This window comes from Ictidomys tridecemlineatus, chromosome 8, assembly GCF_052094955.1.
Source record: "Ictidomys tridecemlineatus isolate mIctTri1 chromosome 8, mIctTri1.hap1, whole genome shotgun sequence".
In the NCBI taxonomy this organism is placed as follows: domain Eukaryota; kingdom Metazoa; phylum Chordata; class Mammalia; order Rodentia; family Sciuridae; genus Ictidomys; species Ictidomys tridecemlineatus.
The window spans coordinates 155,929,087-155,951,841 of NC_135484.1; the positions used below are offsets into that span (position 1 = coordinate 155,929,087).

The following is a 22,755-nucleotide window of genomic DNA, read 5'->3' on the forward strand; positions in this document are numbered from 1 at the left end:
TTTCTGACTTGTTTTTTTTTTCAGGGTCTCTATCTCTCTCTTGGAGTAATATTTGCTACCTGTATTTGCTCTCTTATCTCATTGTTGGAATGATCAATTTTTGCCTGTATTTGCTCATTTAGGTTTTTCGTTAATTCACAGATCATTTTAATTATGAACCTTCTGAACTCCTCCTCTGACATTTCATCAACTCCACTGTCCATGGGTTCTGTTATTATAGGGTCCTGGTTTGTTTGGGGCACTTTCCTGCCTTGTGTTTTCATGTTCTCTCTGTGTCTTTCTTCCTTTCTTCCTGCATTCCTTGATCTGAGATATTACAGTTTCCTCCCTCTATTCTTGTAGTACCTGTGCAGATTGTCTATACCTCACCTTGATGTTGGGCTTCCAGACCCTGCTAGTATCCTTCAATGGATGCTACTGTATCCTAGATCTGGTTCCTTCATAAGTGGGTGGATCTGGGCCTCTGGGCTTGATCTCCCACAGTAATCTGTTGGTAGGAAGGGGTGGTCTTGTGCCAGAGGCTAAGCTCTGGTAGTGGCTGCCTTGCTGGGGGAGAGGTGAACTGGGCCTACTGAGATCCTCCATCCTGTGTGGGCTGTTGTGAGCCATCTGGGCTGGGTCTCGGCTCCCATGATAGTCCACTGGTCAGAAGGGACTGTCCTGCACCAGAGGCTAGGCTCTGGTGGGAGTCTTCCCAGCCAGCAAAGGGGTGGACCTGGCCCACTGTGCACCTGGGCCCTGCAGAGTCTGGTGTGGGAGGATGGAGTGGGAGTTTTGTGTGTGGAGTAAGAAAGGGTCGGATTTCATTTGCATGTGCATATTCAGGTTCCCCAACACAGATCCCTGAAGACATTCATAAGGATAGGTCAGCAACCTGGGCAACCTCTGCCAGTTTCCCCATAAATTCAACATCCAATGAGCACCTGCCTTGGCTTAACTGGAATATGTAAACACCGTGGGGAGCATTTGATCCCAAGCTCATTGTGCCATGTGGTGGCACTTACTCACCAAGAGCAAGAGTAATGGAGATTAATCAGAATGGTGTGACTTAGAAGGATGTTTATCACTTACCAAAGCATGTGAGGTTCCCCCATGTCGTACTTGGTTTATAGAAAGGAATGAAGCTCCTGATTTCGTCAACAGAAGCCTGACTTCTGAATCACTAGAAAAAATAGTCATGGCTCCTCAGCTGCTCCCAATCTTGAGCCAATTTGCAGACCTAGATCTCTCTGAATAATGAAGGAGAAGGATCCTCAGGGGGAACCTCAATACATTGCCACAATGTGCACTGGTCTCTTCTGCCCACTCTCCCCAGAGAGACCTTCATCCCTAACTTGTGTGACTGGTTGGAGGGAACAGGGACCCACCAGACAGCCCAGACTAGAAGACACTGGATGGTATCTGACAATAACACAGAGATGCAGATTGTTACCACGACACCTGTCAGTGCAGGTTTTAGCAGGTTCTCATGATCAAAGGAGTTTTTTACAGGACTGGGACCTTTTATATCAAATTTAGTATAATTCAAAAATTACTGTTGACTTGTAAGTAATATATTCTTTCTGGTTGCTTATAAGAGTTTTCTTTATTTTAATTTGTAGCAATGTTGTTATGATAGTCTGTGCATTAATATTGATGGCATGATTTAATATAGGTTCTTCAGCTTTTTTAAAATTTGGAGGTTCAACATACCAAATTTGAGGAATATTCAGCCATCTTTACCTTAAATATTTTGTAAGCTTGCAAAGCAAAAACTGATACAACCTACAAAGTACATCCCACAAGCTTTCAGAGTGGTGCACTGCTCTCTTCTCAGCTACCTGGGAGGCTGAGGCATGAGGATTGCAAGTTCAAAGCCAGCCTCAGCAACTTAGACCCTGCCTCAAAAAAATAAATAAATTAAAGTGGGAGGGATAGGGGATATGTCTCACATGTTAACTGCCCCTGGGTTCAATCCCTGGTATTAAGAAAAAAAGAAAGAAAGAAAGAAAGAAAGAAATCAAAGTACACCTATGTAAGGGAATCTAAGCTCCAGGCAAAACCTAACTAATCTTGCCAACAGTCAGAAAACTTCCCTTCATATATCTAAATACTTTCTCCATCTCAAACACTAAGTAATCTATTCTTTTGTTTTGTTTTCTAAAATTTTTTATTGATTTTTTTAAAAAAATAAATGACAGCAGAATGCACTACAATTCTTATTACATGTATACAGCACAATTTTTCATATCTCTGGTTGTAAATAAAGTATGTTGACATCAATTTGTGTCTGCATACATGTACTTTGGATAATGATGTCCATCACATTCCACCATCCTTGCTAATCCCCTGGCCCCTCCCTTACCCTCCTACCCCTCTGCCCTATCTAGAATTCATCTATTCCTCCCATGCTCCCCCTCTCTACCCCACTGTGAGTCAGCCTCCTTATATCAGAGAAAACATTCAGCATTTTTTTTGATTGGCTAACTTCACTAGCATTATCTCCTCCAATGCCACCCATTTACCAGCAAATGCCATGATTTTACTCAGTAATGTATTTTTCATGATTTAATGTGTACTTGATATTCCCATCTGCACTTCAAGAATTTATACTCTGTTCCTCTGATTCCATAACCAGTGACCTACTCAAGGATGACTCACTTTGTTTGATTCTCTAGGATGGATGTTAGGAGGAGGCTGTCAGAGAGGAACTGTAGAACTAGGAAAGACTAGTCTTCCAGAAAGCCAGAATGAAGAAGAAGATAAATTCTGAGTTACTTTAAAATGTAGATCCATTAATAAATTGCTGAAAATTAGCTATGTGTCTGGTACAACCAAATAAAAAGAACAGGTTTTCACAAAAGATCACTAGAGAAGTAACACACCCAAATGCATGCAGAACCACCAGAGAAGTAGAGAGGGTCTCCTTAGCCATGGGGTACAGCACTCTGTAATCCATTCTAATATTTTCTGCTTGAATATTTGCATTAAGTCAAATAGCATCACAAATTTTCAAATATACTTGATCACATATCTTATTAACAGAACTATGCATTTTACACAAATATGCACTTTAGGTTGAAATTTAGGAAAAATTTCAAGAAGAAGTAGGTTCTTCATTTACTTAATAACCATAACATTTTTTGGTTCTCAGAACAGAGAGACTGTTAGCACTGGGCACTGTAAAGGTAAATGATGTTTTGAAACAATATGCAAATTGTGTTCAACATTGATTTTTTAAATTTATTTTTAAAATTCATTTAGACAATTAACAAATTGGAAAACAAAGAAAGAAAAGTGAGTGCTTCTCATATGTCTCCATTAATGTAGTTTTTCTCCAAGAGGCTACTATTATTTCAAGTCATTTTGTGCCCTTGCAGAGGTTCATAATGTAGATAGCATCCAGTTGAACACTATTATAATGCATTGTAAGTACAGCTACACTGCAAGGATTTTATGTTAACTATATATACATTTTAGAAAACGTTGCATGTCTATACAGTTTGAACTTGCTCCTTTCAAATGTTTTATTAAATCTCCTTGGTGAATTGATATTTGTGAAAACTTTAAGTGACAAAAAAGAAGTCCTGTCAGTGGATATTTGGGTTTGTTTTAAAAATAACATTGCAATCTAAAATATTTTTTATTTTGTTTGTCTTATTTGAGTGATTATATCTGCAAGATCAGGTTCCAGAAGTAACTCTTGGGTCAAGAGGTGAATGTATGAGTAATTTTTATACAAGTTTCCAAGTGGTCTTTCTGCATCTCACTAGTGGAGGGCAGTAGTGAAAGAGTGGTCTCACATGCATGTGGACATCAGCCACCTTCTGCAGGGTGACAGGAAAAAGAATATGAATACACTGAGTCTCTCCAGCTTTCTAAGTGCTGTGTCAGCTCAGGACAGGCACCATCCTCCTTATATGAGAACATACCTTTGTGTGATTCATATACTCTTACTTGATTATCATCACATACAGCAACATAAAAGTATAAGCCATTTTTAGTGTACTCACAGAAAGAATCAATAAAAGACAATTTTTCAAGTCTTTCTCTCCTACTGAGCATGACAACATTTAGCCAGGTGTCCATCTCTGAATCAGCACAAGGGTCAGAAACTCTTCCAGACTTACTGCAATGGAACCCTTGTGTGAGGAGAAAAATGAATAAGAAATAAAACAATCTGCTCAGAAAATGAACAGAAAACAAAACAGAAGAAGGAGAATTCCTTGAGCTGCCTTCACCTCAGGGGGGGGTTCTGTGGAGGAGCTTGGAGGTCTGAAGGTGGAGCACGTGCTGGTGGTGCTTGTGGAGGAGGGACACCATGCGGCCACTGGCCCCGCCCATGACACCCTGGAACACAGCATCTCTTAATACTATGAAAGTGATAAAAAAGCCATCTGATTTTTGAGTTCTCTGATTGAAAACGGCAGTAGTTGTTTTTTACTGATTTCTGATTGTTCATATTGCTGATATTTTTGGTATAAAATAATAAATTCATGCTTATCACAGAATTGAGAATCCAACAGAAGAGCAACAAGGAAAGGACGTGCCATGCAGACCTGGGCTGCAGCCTCCCCCACCTGGAGGCTCTGGGACTGATGGTGATGGCCTGGACCACTGTGAGGAGACTGGCAGTGCAGATGGACAGGCCCCGGGCCACCCTCAGAGTATCTTAGAGCCTATATCATGTGGTAAATTGCCCAAAACATAAACTGCTATTGTCTTTTGCATTCCCTTGGGAAAAAAAAGCATAAGGATATTTGTATGAGTCATGGGATTTCTTCTCACTGCCTCTTACAGGCAAATGTAATTAACAGAGGCTAAGATGCTCCCCACAATCAAGTTCTGGTTAGAGAGACAAAGACTGTTCCCTGCACAAGTTTCAAGATCATTGGTTATTTTGTATGCAGAAAAGCTTGAATGAGGCAAACACTTTTGAAGAAGGCCACAGCGATGACGATATACATCTGCAAAAATCATTTCATATCATTACAAACTAGTGGAGTTTAAGGGCCAGACAGTGTACATGTACATACACTAGTTTTTATCTCTGTGGTGGACTAGTTTTTTCTGTCTGAGATGCTCTTTCTGCGTGGAGATGCTCTTTCTCCATGCACTCTCCAATGCTATCCTGAGGATGCGTATTCCAAATTCTAAATGTTCTACCCAGATTTTTTTGAACATTATACAAGCAAAACCAACTTCATGGTCAAATCCTTAACATCCCAACTATGTTCAACCTCAGTATGGCTTTTATCAACCCACAGCTTTCCCAACCAGAATGTCTCTTCACGTCTATTTCCCTGTCTCATAACCTCAGTATTAAATTTCAAAAGCCATGTGTTCAGGCTTTATCTGTGTGCCTTCCCAAAGCCCCACACAGACATTTACAACAGTCTCTTACTGCTCGTTCCTCAACGTCTTTTAAACTTGGATATGTAAAGTATTCTTCTTGTCTCTGATTCTGTTGAACAATCCTTTCTGAGTCTCATTTTGGTAAACATAACTATTTCTAGTTTTATTTTTTACTTCAAAGTTCAGTTGATCATAGTACCTTGTATCTTAAAATCAAAATAACCCCAAAATATTTCTGTAATTTCACTGCTTACAAATATTTGCTGTCTCTTTCATAGTCCTCAAAAGCCTGCTTTCTAGATGGATCCATCAGTTGAGGCTTAGTCAGCCTCAGATGTCTAGAATCCAGTTTCTTGTCTGACAATAGTCAGATCATCAGTGGGATGGTGCCCAGCAGGGTGCCTAGGAAAGCTCCTCTCTCAGGGTCTTTAGCAGAGGTCTTAGTCCCACTGAGTGACCCCAGAGCCCTCTAAGAAAATCCTGGGTCAATTCTGGTGATGTTTATCAAAGAGATTTAGGGTCAGGGGAGTAACTACCTGTAATATACTCTCCTCAGATGAGGGAGGTTTGTGAATTAGGAATCTTCAGTAAAACCTTGATATAAAAGGAAGGCTGGTAGACCTTGGCATGACCTGACACCCGTTCACAGGGAGTCTGAAGGCAGCTGCTGCAGAACCTTGGAGAAAACCACCTGCAGGTAACTCCACAGCCTTCTCTGCCCGGTTATTCCCCAACATGTGCAACAATAGGGCAGTTTGAAATTTATCTATCCCTCCTGATTTCATGCAGTCTAGGAGAGAGTAAGAGCTCCAATCCCATTCTCCCCTCAAAACTGTGTCCACCGTGGTCACTGTGGGGCAGGCAGGCTGGCTCTAGGTAGTTCCCTCGCTGAGGCCCTAGGTTGCTGCAGGCTGGACGGCGGGGGCCGCGTGAGCCTTGGCTCCGCTCCTGCCCGCTGCTGTTTTCACCTGCCGCCTTCCTGCTGGGCGCTTTCGCGGGTCGCTGTCAGTGCACGCAGGCTTGCGATCCTGCAACCCGGCTGAGCACAAAAACACAAGCCAGATGGAACTGAAACAAAGTTTTATTTTGTGAGAGGCCGTGTGCGTCCCCCTAACAAGCCGGTCCACACACACGTGTGTCCCTACCGGACACGGGGGACTCCACTTCCCCCGGAATACCCTCCTACCATCCTTCCCCAACCAATGGGAACTCTCCAGGGAGTCTTGTAACTTGAGTCCCCAAATGGGCCTAGGTGAACAGTAGGAGCCCAATTTCCATATGAATGTAATACTTTTGCAGTGGCTCCTAGCACTAGGTCATGGACATTTGCCTCTCAGCCTGCACTCACTAAGGCAACCTGTTGGAATTCTGCCTTCTTTGTCTGTCCTGCACATAAAAAATGTTTATGGAAAGACTCAGGGGGTTGCTGCCACCCCTGAGTAAGCCATTCCTACTATCCCAACTCTGCCTCCCATCTTCTTCCACCAGCCGGGTCCCAAATGATGAGAGAGATAAATACTATTCACACATATAAAGATATGCATATACATACACCTATTCATATTTATAAATATATAAATCAAGATATATCAAATGATAAAGGGCAATGAAATGTTAACGCATGTTCTTGGTGTTATAATGTTCTTTCAGCTGTTCTGTTTTGAAAACTCTAGACAATGTTTGTCAATAAAACCATCCCTGAGCCACGTATTGGACACTACATGGACACTATGTGGACACTACATGCCAGCATGGACACTTGGACTCCTTGCAGCTCCTCCAAGGGTGCTGGCCTCCCCACTCCTGCTCAGCGCTGTGCTCCGCCTAGGACCCCCTCCTTTCCCATCTCTAGAAGACTGGCTCTTCTTCAGCGTCAATAGCACTTCTTTCTGCAGGCTGTAAGATTCCCTCTAATTCTCAGAGTTAGGCCTCTGCACAGTCCTCCCTCTGCACACTGTCTTCCTCTTGGTGAAACAAATGGAGCTGAAACCTCTCTACCTCCCTCCTCCTGCATCATCCTCTTTTTTTTACATTAACAGTCAACATTTATTTTCAAAAGAGATTTTCTATTTTTTAAATAGTACAAAAATAAACTCGTTTGTCTCAAGACATGTTTTACATAAGTTAATTTAAATACACATTTGTCTAAGGCAATGAAACATTCACACACAACCCTAATTTTCAGGTATAGTCAGCAGGTTGATGTTTGTAACAATCAAGTTTGTTTGTCCCCCCCCCCCCACAAAACCCACAAAAAAATCCCCCCAAAAAAATCTCAGAGAAAAATTTTCCTGAGTTATTCCTTTAATAACATTTCTTTTTCTTTCCTAAGAGACACTTTTTTTTCAGTTATTAACCAGATATTGATGCTGTCTGTAATTGGTGCTTGATTTCAAAATACTAAAACCATTGCTCTTTGCACAGAACATTTTCAATAAATAATTGTTTAATGATTGAATGAAGCATTCACAGGTCCTTCAAAAAATATATAGAAGACCCATCTCTATGGCATATCCCAGTCAATGAGGCAATGTTGTCAGTGCTCTGGTGCATATGGAAATCCTAAAGTCGAAATTCTAATCTTAAATATCTTAATATCTCAGATTTAGGTTCCTGAAAACTCATCACAAATCTTACTTAATCCCAATCTTTCACCTATTTCAGAGAGGTAATCACAAAATATATTGATTCTGACATAATAAAAAAATTAAATGGTTGCAGGCTTAAACAGTCTATAACAATAACATCCTAATTAAACATAAATAATAATCCTCAATAAATATACAGTACCATAAAATGTCAGCTGACAACGAGATTGCCATCATTATTATTTTTACTATTAATGCTCAACTACTTACTAGTTTTTTGGACATTCATTAGTACAGAAAAGTAACTTTCTTCCTGTGGAGAATGCCTTATAATCCTAAGGTTCTAGCCTCTTTGTAGGTTCTTGGTTCTTGGTTATAGATGGTTAAAGTTATAAAATTTTCTGCTGTTCACTTAAAAGTAAATATATTTTTAAAAACAAGGCTCTTTTCTTTTATTCCTACTAAGAGGAGCTAAGTAGTAGTCCTGAGCTGAGGTTTTCCTGAAATGTGCAAAAGTTCAAGTAAGACTATATTAGAGTTCAAAGACAGAAGAGCTCTGATCTTAAAAGGAAGAAAACAAAAAAAAGAAAAACTGAATCAGAAAAGTTACTTGTAACAAAGTAGCTACCAGGAAAAAAAATCTAAGGAGCAGCATGGAGGGCTGGTTTTGATTAAAATGCCCAAGGCTTATTGAGATGTGTGAAATGGATTTAAATGTTTGAAGAGGATTTTGATGGGGCTAATACATTTTGCACTGTGATAGTGACTGCTAAATCACACTGTACAAAAGAAAATCTAAGAAAATAGATCATTGTTCAAGTCTAGCTCAGTACTTCATTTAACTCAAAGAAAATCTGTTGAGTACCATCCTGCAGTATAAGGATAGAATAAATTCTGCTTCAAAAGTTTAAATCCAAATTTGAATTTAATTTTCTTCCTTTTTATTGGTTATTAAATTTAATCAATTTATTTGTTGTGGTACTGGTGATTGAACCCAGGGATACTCAACCACTGAGTGACACCCCCAGCCCTTTTTATCTTTTGTGACACAAGTCTCACTAAATTGCTGTTTCACCTAGATCCTTCTCCCTCACCCTCCAAAGTCCTAAGATTACAGGTGTGTACCACCATGTCCAGATGATTTTCCTGCTATAAATTCAGCATGTTATTGTTCCTAAAACAAATTTCAAATTTTAAAATCTTTAAGATGGAACTGGACTCTTAAAAGAATCAAGGGTCTATGGAAACCAACTTAATAAATAGTATTTTGATTTTAAATGAAGTTGTAACAGTCACATTATAAATAAATTTGCACTCAGTGAAAACCCCCAAATTTGATATTTTGATTTAAAAGGAGGTTGTAACAGTCATGTTGGATTTTTTTCTCCTGGTGAAAAGCAAAAATCTCTAATATTTTAACCAGTAACTATAATTTCTACTGGTTTTGGAGATTTAAATCTGATTGCTTCTTTTACTGATATGAGTACAAGTTTGACAACTTTAGCAAATGAGCTGTTAAAAGTGATTCTACCCATGGATTTAGATTCAAATTTTTATTTCAAGGCTGCTTTAAAAAGACATGAAATTACTGGTAGTGTCTGCTTTAGACATTCATTTAAATGTCTTGTACCTTGTTTGATGACAGATAAATACCCAAAAGTCCTTTAAAATTCCAGCCCTAGTTGCTCTACTGCAGCATAAAAGGCAGATTAAAAATAATGGCAGTGTAGAAACTGCAGCATTTCCATCTTGTAAGTATTTGAATGTTCAAATACCTTGGCATTTGTTCTTATTAAAACATACTATACACTGAAATTCAAGTAAAGACATGTCAAGTCACTTCCCATTGTTTTCTAAAGAATGAACTGTTTTCCCCCTTTAAGTGGAAGAAAATAATCTTTAAAAGTAGTGACACAGTAATTTCCACAAGTGTGACCCTTTCCTCTCTAATAAGAGTACTGTGGCCTTCTGTTACAGAAGATGGAAAGTAACATAAGGCGTTTAATACAGATATTAAATAATTAAATTATAAGGAATGGTCCATAAATAAATAAATATGATCAATAGACTTCGACAGTTCTGTTGCACGCCATTTCAGTAGTACTGTGGGATTGAGGTCTTCTAGTCTGGAGTGAGAAGCACTTGCATTGATGGTGACTGTCTTGGTGAGCAGTGGATCCTGAACACTGAATGAGACGAAGGGACAGCCCTTCACGTTACGGCAGATGAGGGACTGAATCGAGGCAGTGTTGATGTTCTTAAAGGAGAAGTGGTTCTCCTCCAAAAGTGCTTGGCTTCCAATAGTGAGGAGATCATATAGGATCACCCAAAAGTCCTTTCAGGGAGAATGGTGATCCCATTTCCACCATGGTCTCACCAAAGATGGGTCAGGACGAGGCTTTTCCACCAGGAGGGCAGGATAGAACTCCATGGCATCAATGTTACCTTAGAGGGCTTCCAACTCTGCGGCCATTTTCTTCTCTCCTGTAAGTTCTTCAAATGATATTTGTAGGGCTTCAGGTTGAAGCGTTTGCGGTACTCATTGAAAGATGGGTATTTCATATTTATGCTGTGGTCAACTGAGGCCTTGGCCACTGTTTGTACTGCAGATGGCACATTCCTGCCACCAGAAACCCTGCCAGCAATTTGTCTGGTGAATGACTCAACAACTGGGTAAGTCCATGTTCCAGGAATATGGAGTTGTTGTAGAGAAACTGTTGATAGTTTTACTCCTGGTCATGAATTTGAAAGGTGTCAGGCAGAAGGGGATTCCAGTGTTAAGCTCAGAAGCAATATGGTTTTGGTACCGGAATTGTTGGTTGAAAAGCAGCTCTGGGTCAAACTTCAGTTTCAAGTGATAGCCACTCAAGTGCTGGACGTAGTCTTCAATCACAATTTGAATGGTCTCCCCTATTAATATTAGTCTGCTCGTCTGGAAAAACTGCTCATCATCCCACTCTGGAGGTTCCTGTTTAAGCACATCACACACTCGGTTATGTTCCCGTAGCCAGATTGTGGCATACATTAGACCAGGCTCTAGACCAAAGACCTCCTGCCCCACAGCAAACGGAAGGTGTTCAGGGATGTGAGGGGGGTAGATCATCTCCACCTGAGTGTCTTTGACTATGGGAGGATACACCTCTCCACCAATCACCTGATATTTCAGTTTTCCAGCCTTGAAGACGCGCAGCTTATGTTGTCTATCCAGAGTTTCACCATAAACATGACTTAGGTCCACCCCGTGGCCCAGTCCTGTGGGGAAAGCTGGCCCTCAATTCCGATCTGACTTAAAAAATTGATGGGTGAAGTGCTGAGCCAAGAATGCAAACATCGCATTGGTGCCTTGGGGGTCAGTAATGAACTTTCTTCTTAGAAGAACTTTTTCAAACTCCTCTTTAGAATCAGGAAGCTCCTTCTTCCCTTTCACACCATGGGCCTTGGGCAGTCGTCTGCCACAGGAGGAAGGGCTCTGGTATAGCAAGAGAGGTTAGAGAAGGCTTCCCAGTTTTTGTAGCCACAGTGCACATTGTAAGTTGGTGGACTGTCAATCAAATGTGATCTGGAAGTCAGTACATATCTCATGATTGAATTTCACAGGAAGGAAATATTATTGACAATATTCTAGACCCCCTTGAAGTGGGTAATTCTGTAGTGGACTGTGTTAAAGTGGGCTTCAGAAGTAGTTTTATTCTGATCAAAAGTTCAGGTGTTGAACATTTTTCACCATAGAATCCTGTCCTGGTATAGTCACACTTATACTGGTCAAATCCTGTGCTCATACATACACCTTGGTTTTGACATGGGTTTGAACAGCAAGGATTTGCTGCGTGGCTGATAGCCAAGGTGGCGCTGAGCAGCAGAGCGGCGGGAGCATGGTGGCCGAGGGCGGGGTGGGATGGGATGCGGCGGGTGGAGCTTGGCTCCTTGGTAGGCTGTGGTCTGGAGGTGGCCCTGCATGAGGCAGCCGCTGCGGAGTTCCCGGGAGTGCTGACGCTCACTGCTCAAGTGCTTTGACAACTTCATCATACTTTTGATAGGGAGCTGTTTCTTGAGGTGGTAGCAAGGCGTTTGGGGAGAAATCAGAATCCAGATGCTCAGCCTGTGTAGGGTGGGAGCAGGAGGCAGGGTTGTTACCTGTGACGTTCCACCTGGGCATCCTGGACCCAGCAGCAACAGGTGGACCTTGAGCTCTGCTCTGCTCAGACCCTGGGGTCTTCCTGACCTGGACTCCCAGATGCCTAGGTGCCGCACAAAAAACTGGGAGGTTACGAGCCACTTGTAGGTTCAAACAGGAACTACTTTGTTGCCAGAACCCAATGGGAACTCTCTAGAACTCCACAGAAACTCCACAAGAACCAACGGGAACTCAGCGAGAACTCAAAAGTAGCGGACACCTGAGGTAGCAGGAGCCACCTTATTGCCGTACAGCAGAGGTTTATATACACAACTGAATACACAGCTTGTTTCAATTTAGCATCATCCAGTTACAGCAATCAGTCATTATCTTAATAATTATACACAGCTTAACTTAATTATTATCATCTTAATGGCTTTCTGGCGTTACTTCTCAACCATTCCTTCTGGCAAAATGCCAGGAACCATCTTGACTTGGTTGTGGCTCTAAACATCTAGGGGGACCCTGGCAGGCTGCGGGATTCACCAGAGGCTCTGGTGCTCGAAGATGTGAGGCCTGGCAGGACTCCCCTGTGGCACACAGGACACCCTGGCAGTGCCCCTTGCACAGGTGGATGGCAGCCTGAGCACCTGGGCACAGCCTTCTGCTGGGCTTTCCTCATCCCTGCAGAGACTGGTCTGCAACCTACCAGGACCCCCCTGAGCCACTCAGGCCTGCAGGTGTAGTACCCTGTGACACAGGTAAGCCGTGGCAGCAGCACCTGGTGAGAATCCACCCTCCTCACTCTCTAGCTGGGGAGTCCAGAAGTCCCCCCTGGGGTTCTCCCGATCTCTGCGTCCCACGTCCCTCAGTGCCCCTCACCACCTCTGACCTCTTCCCTCACTCATGGGCCTTTATTGACCTTGCTTGTTGGGCTTCTCTTTTTTCCTTTAAGTGAGTTTTTCTTGCTTTTATGGTATTGATTTTTCAAATGTCACAAATTTCCCAGATACTCCTCCGTTGTACCCCATCTAGTTACTTTTCTCCTTCTATTTAACAGACTCTTTAGGAGGCTCCTGGTTTCAGCCAGGTCTTAGCATTTAAGTGGAAGTCATCACTTAGAACATCCATCTAATAAGGTTGTAAATATGCAAAGAGAGGGAGGTGGAAATACACAGAGCAGAAGGGGAAGAGGAGGGGCGGGGAGGAGAGCAGGAGGGCAGGGGGAGAGGGAGGAAGCCATCAGTAATTCTTGAGAGGTGCAGACTCTCTGGTGCCCATGGACCACCTGCTTTCCCAATTGGTTGGGTATTTCATATTCATATGACTATAGAGTCACATAGGTGCTGATAGCGATACTGATATAGATACTTCTGTACAGTTAAAAAGGTAATTGGATTCATTTCATTTCTCAAAAATTTAAATGCTTTTTTCATTTATATCATCTTCCATCATAATGCTATGAAGATTATTTGCTAAAATATTTTTCAAACTTTTCTTCCAAAGAATGAGCATTTCCATAATATTTTGGTCATCTGCATGTCTTCTTTGAAAAGCTATCTACTCAGGAACATTGCCCATTTTTAAATGACTTTATATGCTTTCTTTGCAATTAAGTGGATCTCCTTATCCAGCTTTGGTGTTAGCCCACTATATATTTTGCAAACACTTTCTCCCACTCTGTGGCTGTCTTTTCAGAATCTTGGTTGTTTTCTTTGATGTGAAGAATTATTTTCATGTTATATAGTCTCCTAACTTTCATTTGGTTTTTGTGGCCTGTGCTTTTAGAGTCATTGCTATACAATCATTGCCAAAGAGTTTCCTCTTGTTTGTTAAGAGAGCTGAATGCCTTACATTTGACACTTCAATCCATTCAGTGTTGCTCTTTATGGTGGTGTTGGGTAACATTCAACTCTGTCCTTTATCATGTGGAAATCTAGTTGTCCCAACTCTGTTTACTGAAGTGGGAGGGAGAGGTGGTAAGATTCCCTGGGGCCCACAGTGAATTCCCTGGAAGAGGTGCCCACAGAGATTGTCTCTGAGCCCAGAGCCCAGTGATGATGGCTGCTCCCAGGACTCCCCCAGGACCTGCAGACTTTCCCTTGGAGAAAGACCATTTCCTATGCTTCTCCTGCTTCCCACTGACCTAAAATCCAGGTCCTATCCATCAACCCTCAGCTCCTTCAACCTGCATGTCCTCCTGCTGGTCCTCCTGCTGTGTGAGCTGCTGCTCAGGTCTGCTGTGGACCACAGGGCATCCAAGGAGCACAAGGGGCTCTGCAGGGCTGGCCAGTGCTCTGGGGAGCTACCTGCCCACAGTGTACCTCTCACCCTGTGCAACTGCCAGCTGGGACCCGGTCCAGCAGCCTGTCTGCACCTGGAGGCTGGGAGGCTTCAGAAAGAGCCTGGATGAGTGTGAGGCAAGGTGTGCTCTGTGCACAGGAGGGAGGGGAATTTGAAGGTGAAGCCTGGAGAGCTCTCTTGGCCAGTCATGTTCCTGACTCTGTGGGGGAGACAGGAACCACCCCTCCCACCCAGAGGAAGTTGAAACAGCTCCTTAGACTCACAGGCTCTGTTTTCCTGTTTTAAAGCCTCTGTTTTTTTTGTTTGTTTTCTATGCAGGTGAAAAAAAGACAAATCAGGCACAAAGGAAACCCCCCTGTCAGTCAGCAGGGTCTCCTGGCCAATCCTAGATCTCAGCCAGTTCCTCCCGACCAACTCCAGTGCGACAAGGGACTCTAAAAACCCCTTTTCATGTACCAAGCCCCCCTTGCTGCCCTAAGCCCTATAAAATTTTAGCCTGGTGCAGCCCTCTCATGGTTTCTACTCAGACCCTCTTTCTATCTGCTCTGTGGGTCTGACAGAGTTCTGCCTGGGAGTGGAGGCCCAATAAAGCCTAGTTCAGTGACTGCCGCAGTCCAGCTACAGCAAACTAACCAGGGGGTAATGAACAACTTGTGTAGATTGATACAGCAGGGGTGGAAACCATTAATTGTAGGTCAGGAAGGGTATTTATACATTCCACACAGCTTATCTAAATTAACATGTACTAGATAATAAAGCAGTCAACCAATAACAAATCTCCACACTTAATGGCTCGATGGCCTTACTTTACAAACCACTCCCTCTGGCATTTTGCCAGGCGCCATCCAGACTCTAACATTCCCCTAGCAAAATGCCAGGTGCCATTCTGACTTGCTTACAGACTCTAACAAGTGACCTTTTAAATCTGCCTTCTTTTTGGTTGCTGCCATTGCCTGACCTTACACCATCCATGTCACAAACAATGAACTCACCCTGAAGAAATGGTAAGTTAGAGCTGGGGTGCAGCTCTGTGTTGGACCTGCTGGTCTGGCTGTGAGAGGCCCTGAGTTGCATTTCTGGGACCACAACAAACAAGAACAGCAAACAAACAAACAAAAAAACCTGGAAAACAAAAAAACCCAAAACTTAATGTGACAAAAATGCTAATTACTCTCTATCAATATTCAATGTGTACATTAGTCATAACTCATAAATGTGTACAAATGTTTTGTGTTAATAAAAAGTTAAAATATGAAATAAATTAGGAAACCACAAGTAGCTGTGATTGTTGCGGATGTACTCAGAGCGTGGAGGTGGTAGTGTGGTGGCTTCCTATCACTTTGGTCCTCAGGCTCCTTGACCACTCAGCATAGTGGGACAATTGTCCTCAGAGGCCAGGGACAAACGTGGGACTCACTGTGGAGAAGGTGGGTGTATTGTGTTGATGCCTGGTCCTCAGAACAGCCTGACTCACAGGCATGTCTGGCATTAATGGTTGGATCATGCTGTCTGGATTCTGCAGAACTCAAGTAGACAGGAGTTCTTAAATTCTGAGATCAGAACCAACCAACACAGACATTGAATAGAATATATGGGCTATAGCAATCACATTTTTGATGAGACCACTTTTCAAAATAGTAGAAGGGTTTTACTTATTGTATAAGTTTACAGAAAAAAAAATCTTAGACACCATGGAGACAGGATTAGACCTCATTTTCTTAGCTCACTATTATTTTATAAAATCTATAATACCTTTCTGTGAATGGACATTTATGTATATTTCCAAGTAACAAAAATGAATTCCTTTGGCTAATATGTAAGTTGTGTTTCTGAAGTTATCAACAATGTAATGTATAAGGTTTTTTTCTGCTGTAATTCTGAAAAAAGCAATATACTGTAGAATTGGGTCCTAGAAATGGAATTCTTGGACCAAAGAGTCAGCACAATTAATTCAGAAAAACCTTACCTACTGGTTATCCTGCTCCGTATTGCTGAAACAGTGCTAGTGAAAGGCCAGTCTCCCAAACTGTAGGACCACAGCCACCATCCAAGGGCTCATATTACAGCAGAGATTTAGGACTCAGTACAGCTCTCTGTTGTTAGAGTCTGTAAACAAGTCAAGATGGCGCCTGGTATTTTACAGAGGGAGTGGTTTGTGAAGTAACACCAGCGAGCCATTTAGTGTGGAAATTCCTTATTGGTTGACTGCTGTAACTACTTTATGTTAATTAGATAAGCTGTGTGGAATGTATAAATACCCCTCCTGTCATACAATAAATGGCTCCCACTCCTGCTGTATCAATGTACACAAGTTGTTCGTCACCCCCCAGTTATTTCGCTGCAGCCGAACTGCGATGGATGGTGGCCTGTACAGGGAGCCCAGGACACTCAGGGATAAGTGACGAATAAAGCTGCCCATCCATAAATAGAGCAAATCTGCTCATCCCTAGATAGGGCGAGAAGAAAAATAGCCATTTTGAGAAAATGGAGAAGATTGATACAGTATGTTTGTGTCTTGTTTTGTCTTGAAATGTTGTGTAGTCTTTGTGATGAAAATATGGAAGTGATGTTAAGTAAATTACTAAGAGAAGAAGGCACCCCAATGAAACCAAGAGCAGTTAGGGCATATATTGATAAGAGCCCAGGAACTCTAGTCAGAAAGAAAAAGAAAGTTCAGAAGAAGAAGGATTATCAAGAAAAAAGTTGCAGCAAAAGGCTATTACTAAATACTTTTAGTTACCAGAGGGTGTGTGAGCATGTCATGATGCAGCAAGGACTTTCCAAGTGGCAGCAGCCGGCTCTTCCCAGCCCCTCACCCGGGGAGCGGGATACCACTATGAGAGCTCAAATCCAAACCTGACCCGGAGGCACAGTCTCACAGGCTCTTGCTCCCTATGCCCAGTGGCAGTTTGAGTCCGGAACACTCCCCAGACTCTCCCCAGGGCCATCTGGGGCTGCCTGGGGTGCTACAGCTGGCAGAAGACACTACCAGTGTTCCTGATGTTTGGTCATTTTCAATGCCAATAACTAAGCTACAATGGTTCTTCCACACCTGGAGGCTGATGAGTAATGAGCACTATTAGGGCTTATTTCAAATGTAAAAAACCTTGAGATAATGTACTAAATTGTTCAGAAGGTTGTTTTCTTAGTGGAATGCTACAGGATTTTCTTTAGCCAGCATTGTCGAAGTTCCTGCCTTCGTCCCAGTGCCGGTGAGGACAAAGGTGGAAAATTTTCCAGTGTTGCTGAGACGAGGGTGGAAAAATTTCCAGTGTTGCTGAGAATTGGATGAGACTTCAGATCAACCTAGCTGCCTGCAGAACTTACCTGGACTGTGATTTAGCTGGACTGTGAGTTAATCTATTGAGACACTGCTTTATCTGGACTGAGACAACAAACTGTAATCTACAACAAATTGTAACTTAGTATCTTTGCTAATGGTGTCATTGCTGGTATAATTTTTCCAAGGGCTTCTTACTTGGAGCCATCAATTGGCTTGGTATTGTGGCATTTTGTATCCTCCCCTTCTGCTTGTAGCAGATTATTTATGGTGTTTATGTAAAAACCACTATGGTCCTTATTTAAATTAAACAAAAGGGGGAAATGTTAGAGTCTGTAAAGAAGTCAAGATGGCGCCTGGCATTTTACAGAGGGAGTGGTTTGTGAAGTAACACCAGCAAGCTATTTAGTGTGGAGATTCCTTATTTGTTGACTGCTGTATCTAGTTTATGTTAATTAGATAAGCTGTGTGGAATGTATGAATACCCCTCCTGTCCTACAATAAATGGCTCCCACTCCTGCTGTATCAATGTACACAGGTTGTTCGTCACCCCCAGGTTATTTTGCTGCAGCCAAACTTCGGTACTCTGTGATTTCTGGGTAAACTCTGGGCTGCAAGTCACCAGAACATTTACTGAAAATAAATTCTTGCATATCAAGGCTATTTTGCCTTAATTAGGTTTAAAATAGTATAACAGAACTAAGAGTTATTTCAAAATTATAGAAAAGATCAAATAGATGTTTGCTCCATGTCTTTCTCTCCCAAAAAGCAAGCCAACATCCAGCAAAAATGTCCATCTCTGTGAATCAGCACAAATGGGCTGAGAATTTCATAATCAATAGTGAGAAATTCATGAAGACTTAGTGCAATGGAATCTTTCCCTAATGAGAAGGTTATACATAAGGAAGCAACACAATCTGCCCAATAGAAGAAGAGAAAGCAGAGCATCAGAAGGAGAACACTCTTTGTAGCCTTCACCTCAGGGGGGGTTCTGTAGAGGAGCTTGGAGGTCTGAAGGTGGAGCATGTACTGGTGGTGCTTGTGGAGGAGGAAGACCATGTAGCCACTGGCCCAGCCCATGACACCCTGGAACACAGCATCTCGAAGAACCATGAGAAGAACAAAAATCCATCTGATTATCCTTTTTTTTCTGATTCAAAATAACAGTAGTCATTGTTTTTATGGATTTTTGATGTGTTTATACTGCTGATTTTTTATATAAAATGGCAAGTTCATGCTTATCAAGGAATTGAGTAACCAACAGAAGAGCAACAAGGGAAGCAGGTGCCATGCAGACCTGGGCTGCAGCCTCCCCTACCTGGAGGTTCTGGGATGGCTTGTGATGGCCTGGGCCACCGTGAGGAGACTGGTGGTGCAGATGGACAGGCCCCGGGCCACCCTATTGAGGTAAATCACAATCTTACAGCCTACGTCATATAGGAGGTTTCTTAACACAAATCTGAATATTGTCCTCATCATCCCTTTTGTAAGAAGTGTCATCGTATTTGTAAAAGCCAAATGGATGAGAATGAGGTGTATAGATTTCATAGTGCTTCTAAGTATGCAGATATATTTCACAAGAACAAAGATGTTCCCCACAATGCCAAGTCCTGCCAGAAACATGAAGACTGTTCATGTGCAAGATGAAAAACCATTCCTTACTTCATAGGCAGAAAAACATGGATGCAGCAAACACCTGGAGAAAGCAATAGCAATGGTGATAAACATCTGCAAAAGTATTCCACACCAGCACTTTTCTAGAGTGTAAGAATAGTCAGGATATATGTAATGGTGCAGATTATTGTCCCATGAGATATCACTTTTCTTGTGGCACTTTTTGTAGGTCATTCTATGTAATCTCAGATGCTATCTTGAAGACTAATATTAAAAAATATAAACTTTCAACCCAGAGTTTTTTAAAAAAACTCCATATTATTTGTTAGATTCATAATATCCTTCCTGTGTTCAATCTGTGTGCAGATGCACAAAATCCCCAGCTCCCCAAACAAGAATTTCTGTCTTTTTTCTTTTTATTCGAATATGTTGTCAATTATTTAATTCAAGAGCCAAGAGTGGATGTTAACCTGAGTGCCTTCCCCCTCCCTGTACATAGGAATCTTAAAAATCATGTTGCTCCAATGTCTTCAACTTCTTTTAAACTCAGCTAGGTACAAAATATACATTATGTTTTTTTGGTTCACATTCCTTTCTCTCTTTTTTGTGAATCTAAGAATCTCCAGTTTTGATTTTACATTTCCAAATTTTATTCTTTGATGATAAGACCTTTACATTTTGAGCTTCTTTATACCAAAATGGCTCTGTGATTTCACTGCTTAACAAATGCTCAGTTGTTTTATGCAGTCTTCATAGAAAATCAAACTTTACAACCCCAAAAGATATGATATCAACAGTTAGAGCTGAATCAGCCAAAATCATGAAGGAAACAGTGTTTTCTCTGAGAAAATCAGATAACCAGGGGATGCAGCAAAGAGTCCCTAAAAGAACCAAGAAATGCTCCTCTTGGGGGTTCTTTGACAGAGGTTGGATAGACATGCAATGCTCCCTCTGGTCCCACATTCAATGTATAGACGAGTGACCACATCCATCCCATGCCCAATTCTTCAAGAAAAACATCAGTTTCTTTCTCCCTGCTGCATAATACTGGACTAAGTTTAAAGTGTGATACATCAAACTATATGACAGAAACATAGCAGCAATTCTCAAAAGCAAAACTGGTTTCAAATAAGTTATTATTCATTGAACATATATACTAGGCATGTAATAAACCTGACTTGCAAACAGTTTAGTTATGACAGAAGAACGAGCACTTTCATGCAGTGCATTTTGGGTCACTCCAATGTAATGTAAAAGCTAACATGGTGTCTTGGAGAAAGTTTAGTGTCCAAAACTTACATGAAGAAATCTTATGAAAACTAGGGATACTGACGAGCCATGAAGCAGGACACCATGGAGTTGAGGCCGTCTGGTTCCCTGGGTGTGGAGAGCCTTCTACCTTTCTAAGTACAGGACCCACCCTAGAGCTCTCCGATGAATCCAGATCCTGACACAGGTCCAAAGGGCTGCAGCATATCTCTAGGGACATCTGCTGCACATGTCCACTCATCCTCCTGGCCCAGGTACATTCTTTTAGATATTACAAGAAGCATGAAGGCCCAAAAGGTTACAACCCTCTCAGCAACCCTCTTGCTCAATCACAGAGAGTAAGAACTGTGCTGCTAGAAATGTCACACGTGCCTGTGAGCAAACCAGACCCTCAGGTTCACTCACCTTAGTGGCTATGCTGCACACAAGCTCTGCATTGTTCCTTCTGACAAGGGGCAGATTCCCTGGTCCTATTTGTCCCTCCTGGGTCTGTGGAGCTCTTACCACATAAACCACCTCCAGAACTCCAGCTGTCACAGTGACACCTGTCAGGGAGAAGCAAACTCTCTGTAGAACCTCAGTCCCTGAAGCGCAACATTTCTTCACCCAAGACAATTACTGCTCAGAAGTTAACTCTGTCTTAATTAAGGCTTAATTACTTTAACACAATGGTGTGCAGTGGGACAGTGAACAACTAGCCCACATTCACACCTGGTGTTTCCATCATGACCTTCTCCTCTTTTCCCCAAAGTTCCATGCTGTGGACCAGGAGGGACCAGATTATTAGGAACAAAATGAATCACACCCCTGGGCCCACACTGCCCGGCTCTGTGAACCGCCTCTGGCTACCGCCCACTCGTTGCAGCGAGTTTAGGAGCGGGTGCTGCCTGCCTGGGCCCACACCGCCCAGCTCCGTGATCCGCCACCAGCCACTGCCCACACTTTGCAGCGAGCTAAGGAGCAGGCGCTGTCTGCCTGGGCCCTCGCAGCCCGGCTCTGTGAACCGCCACTGGCTACCGCCCACACGTAGCATCGAACTTGGGAGTGGTTGCTGCTTGCCTGGGCCCCCCCGCCGGGCTGGCTATGTGAACCGCAGCCGGCCACCGCTCACACAGTGCAGTGAACTTGGGAGCCGGCGCTGCCGGCCTGGGCCCCCACAGCCCGGCTCTGTGAACCGCCGCTGGCTACCGCCAAGCGGCCGCTGCCTACACCCTTGCAGTGAGTGGGGGAGCAGGCGCTGCCTGCCCGGCCCCGCTGGCCCGAGTCTGTGAACCTCCTCTGGCGGTTTGGAGCTGCAGATGACCACCCTCCATCTGCCAACCCAGTGCTGCAAACGACCCCTGACCAGCTCTGCAAAAGGCCCCGCCCACACGGCGAACAGCAGGAAAGGAGACCTGCCCAATCCGGGAGGAAGAACCGCTGCACAGTGATTGACTCCCGCCTACTGAGAGGAGAAACTTGGCCCGGTGGGCATAGCTCCATCTACTGGAAGAGCAGTTAATCAAATTCTAGGACTGCATTTATAAATTTTTTTTTTGCTGTCTTTTTAAATGTTTTTTAAATCCATTTTATTTTATTTTATTCTATTTTTAATTTCATTTTCCATTTCTACTATTATTATTTTTCTTTAAATTCCTTTTAATCTTCTATTTTTTTCTATCCTTCTTTTCTCCTGTCTTTACATTTCTTTTCAATTTTTTTATTTCCCCTTCCTTGAATTCTACCTGCTTACTCTCATTCTCTTTAGTGACTTCTTCCCATACTTTCTAATACCTTTCCTCCCAAGCATCAAATATATTTATAGGAGTAAACAGTAACTCAGCAGTCAAACAGAACAAGAAAAAATATGAACAGCATGAAAAGGCAAGGAAGAAAAGGAGTGCAAACAATGCAGGGCAGCCTAAATATTCAGGAGGATATAGAGTCACCAGAAAAATGGTCATATAAAGAACTCATGGAACACCTGAGACAGATGGAACGGAACCTTAAAGAGGATACAAGACAGCAAATACAAGCAGCGAAAGAACACATTGAGAATGAATTACACAAACAGATAAAAGAAGTTAAGCACCTTTATCAGGAGATACAGATTATGTAAAAGAATCAAACCATAATCTTAGAAATGAAGGAAATTATAAACCAAATTAAAAACTCAAATGAGAGTATCATTAATAGAGTGGAGCAAGTAGAAGCCAGAACGTCAGATAATGAAGACAAAATATATCATCTGGAAAAGAGTCTAGCCAATTCAG

At 42.4% G+C, this 22,755-nt stretch overlaps 2 pseudogenes; both read right to left on the reverse strand.

Moving 5' to 3' along the window:
* Nucleotides 1-4,163: 4,163 nt before the first annotated feature.
* On the reverse strand, nt 4,164-4,752 carry LOC144365826 (vomeronasal type-1 receptor 3-like; annotated as a pseudogene).
* Nucleotides 4,753-4,874: 122 nt separating this feature from the next.
* On the reverse strand, nt 4,875-18,733 carry LOC101968980 (prostaglandin G/H synthase 2-like; annotated as a pseudogene).
* Between the last annotated feature and the right edge of the window lie 4,022 nt (nt 18,734-22,755).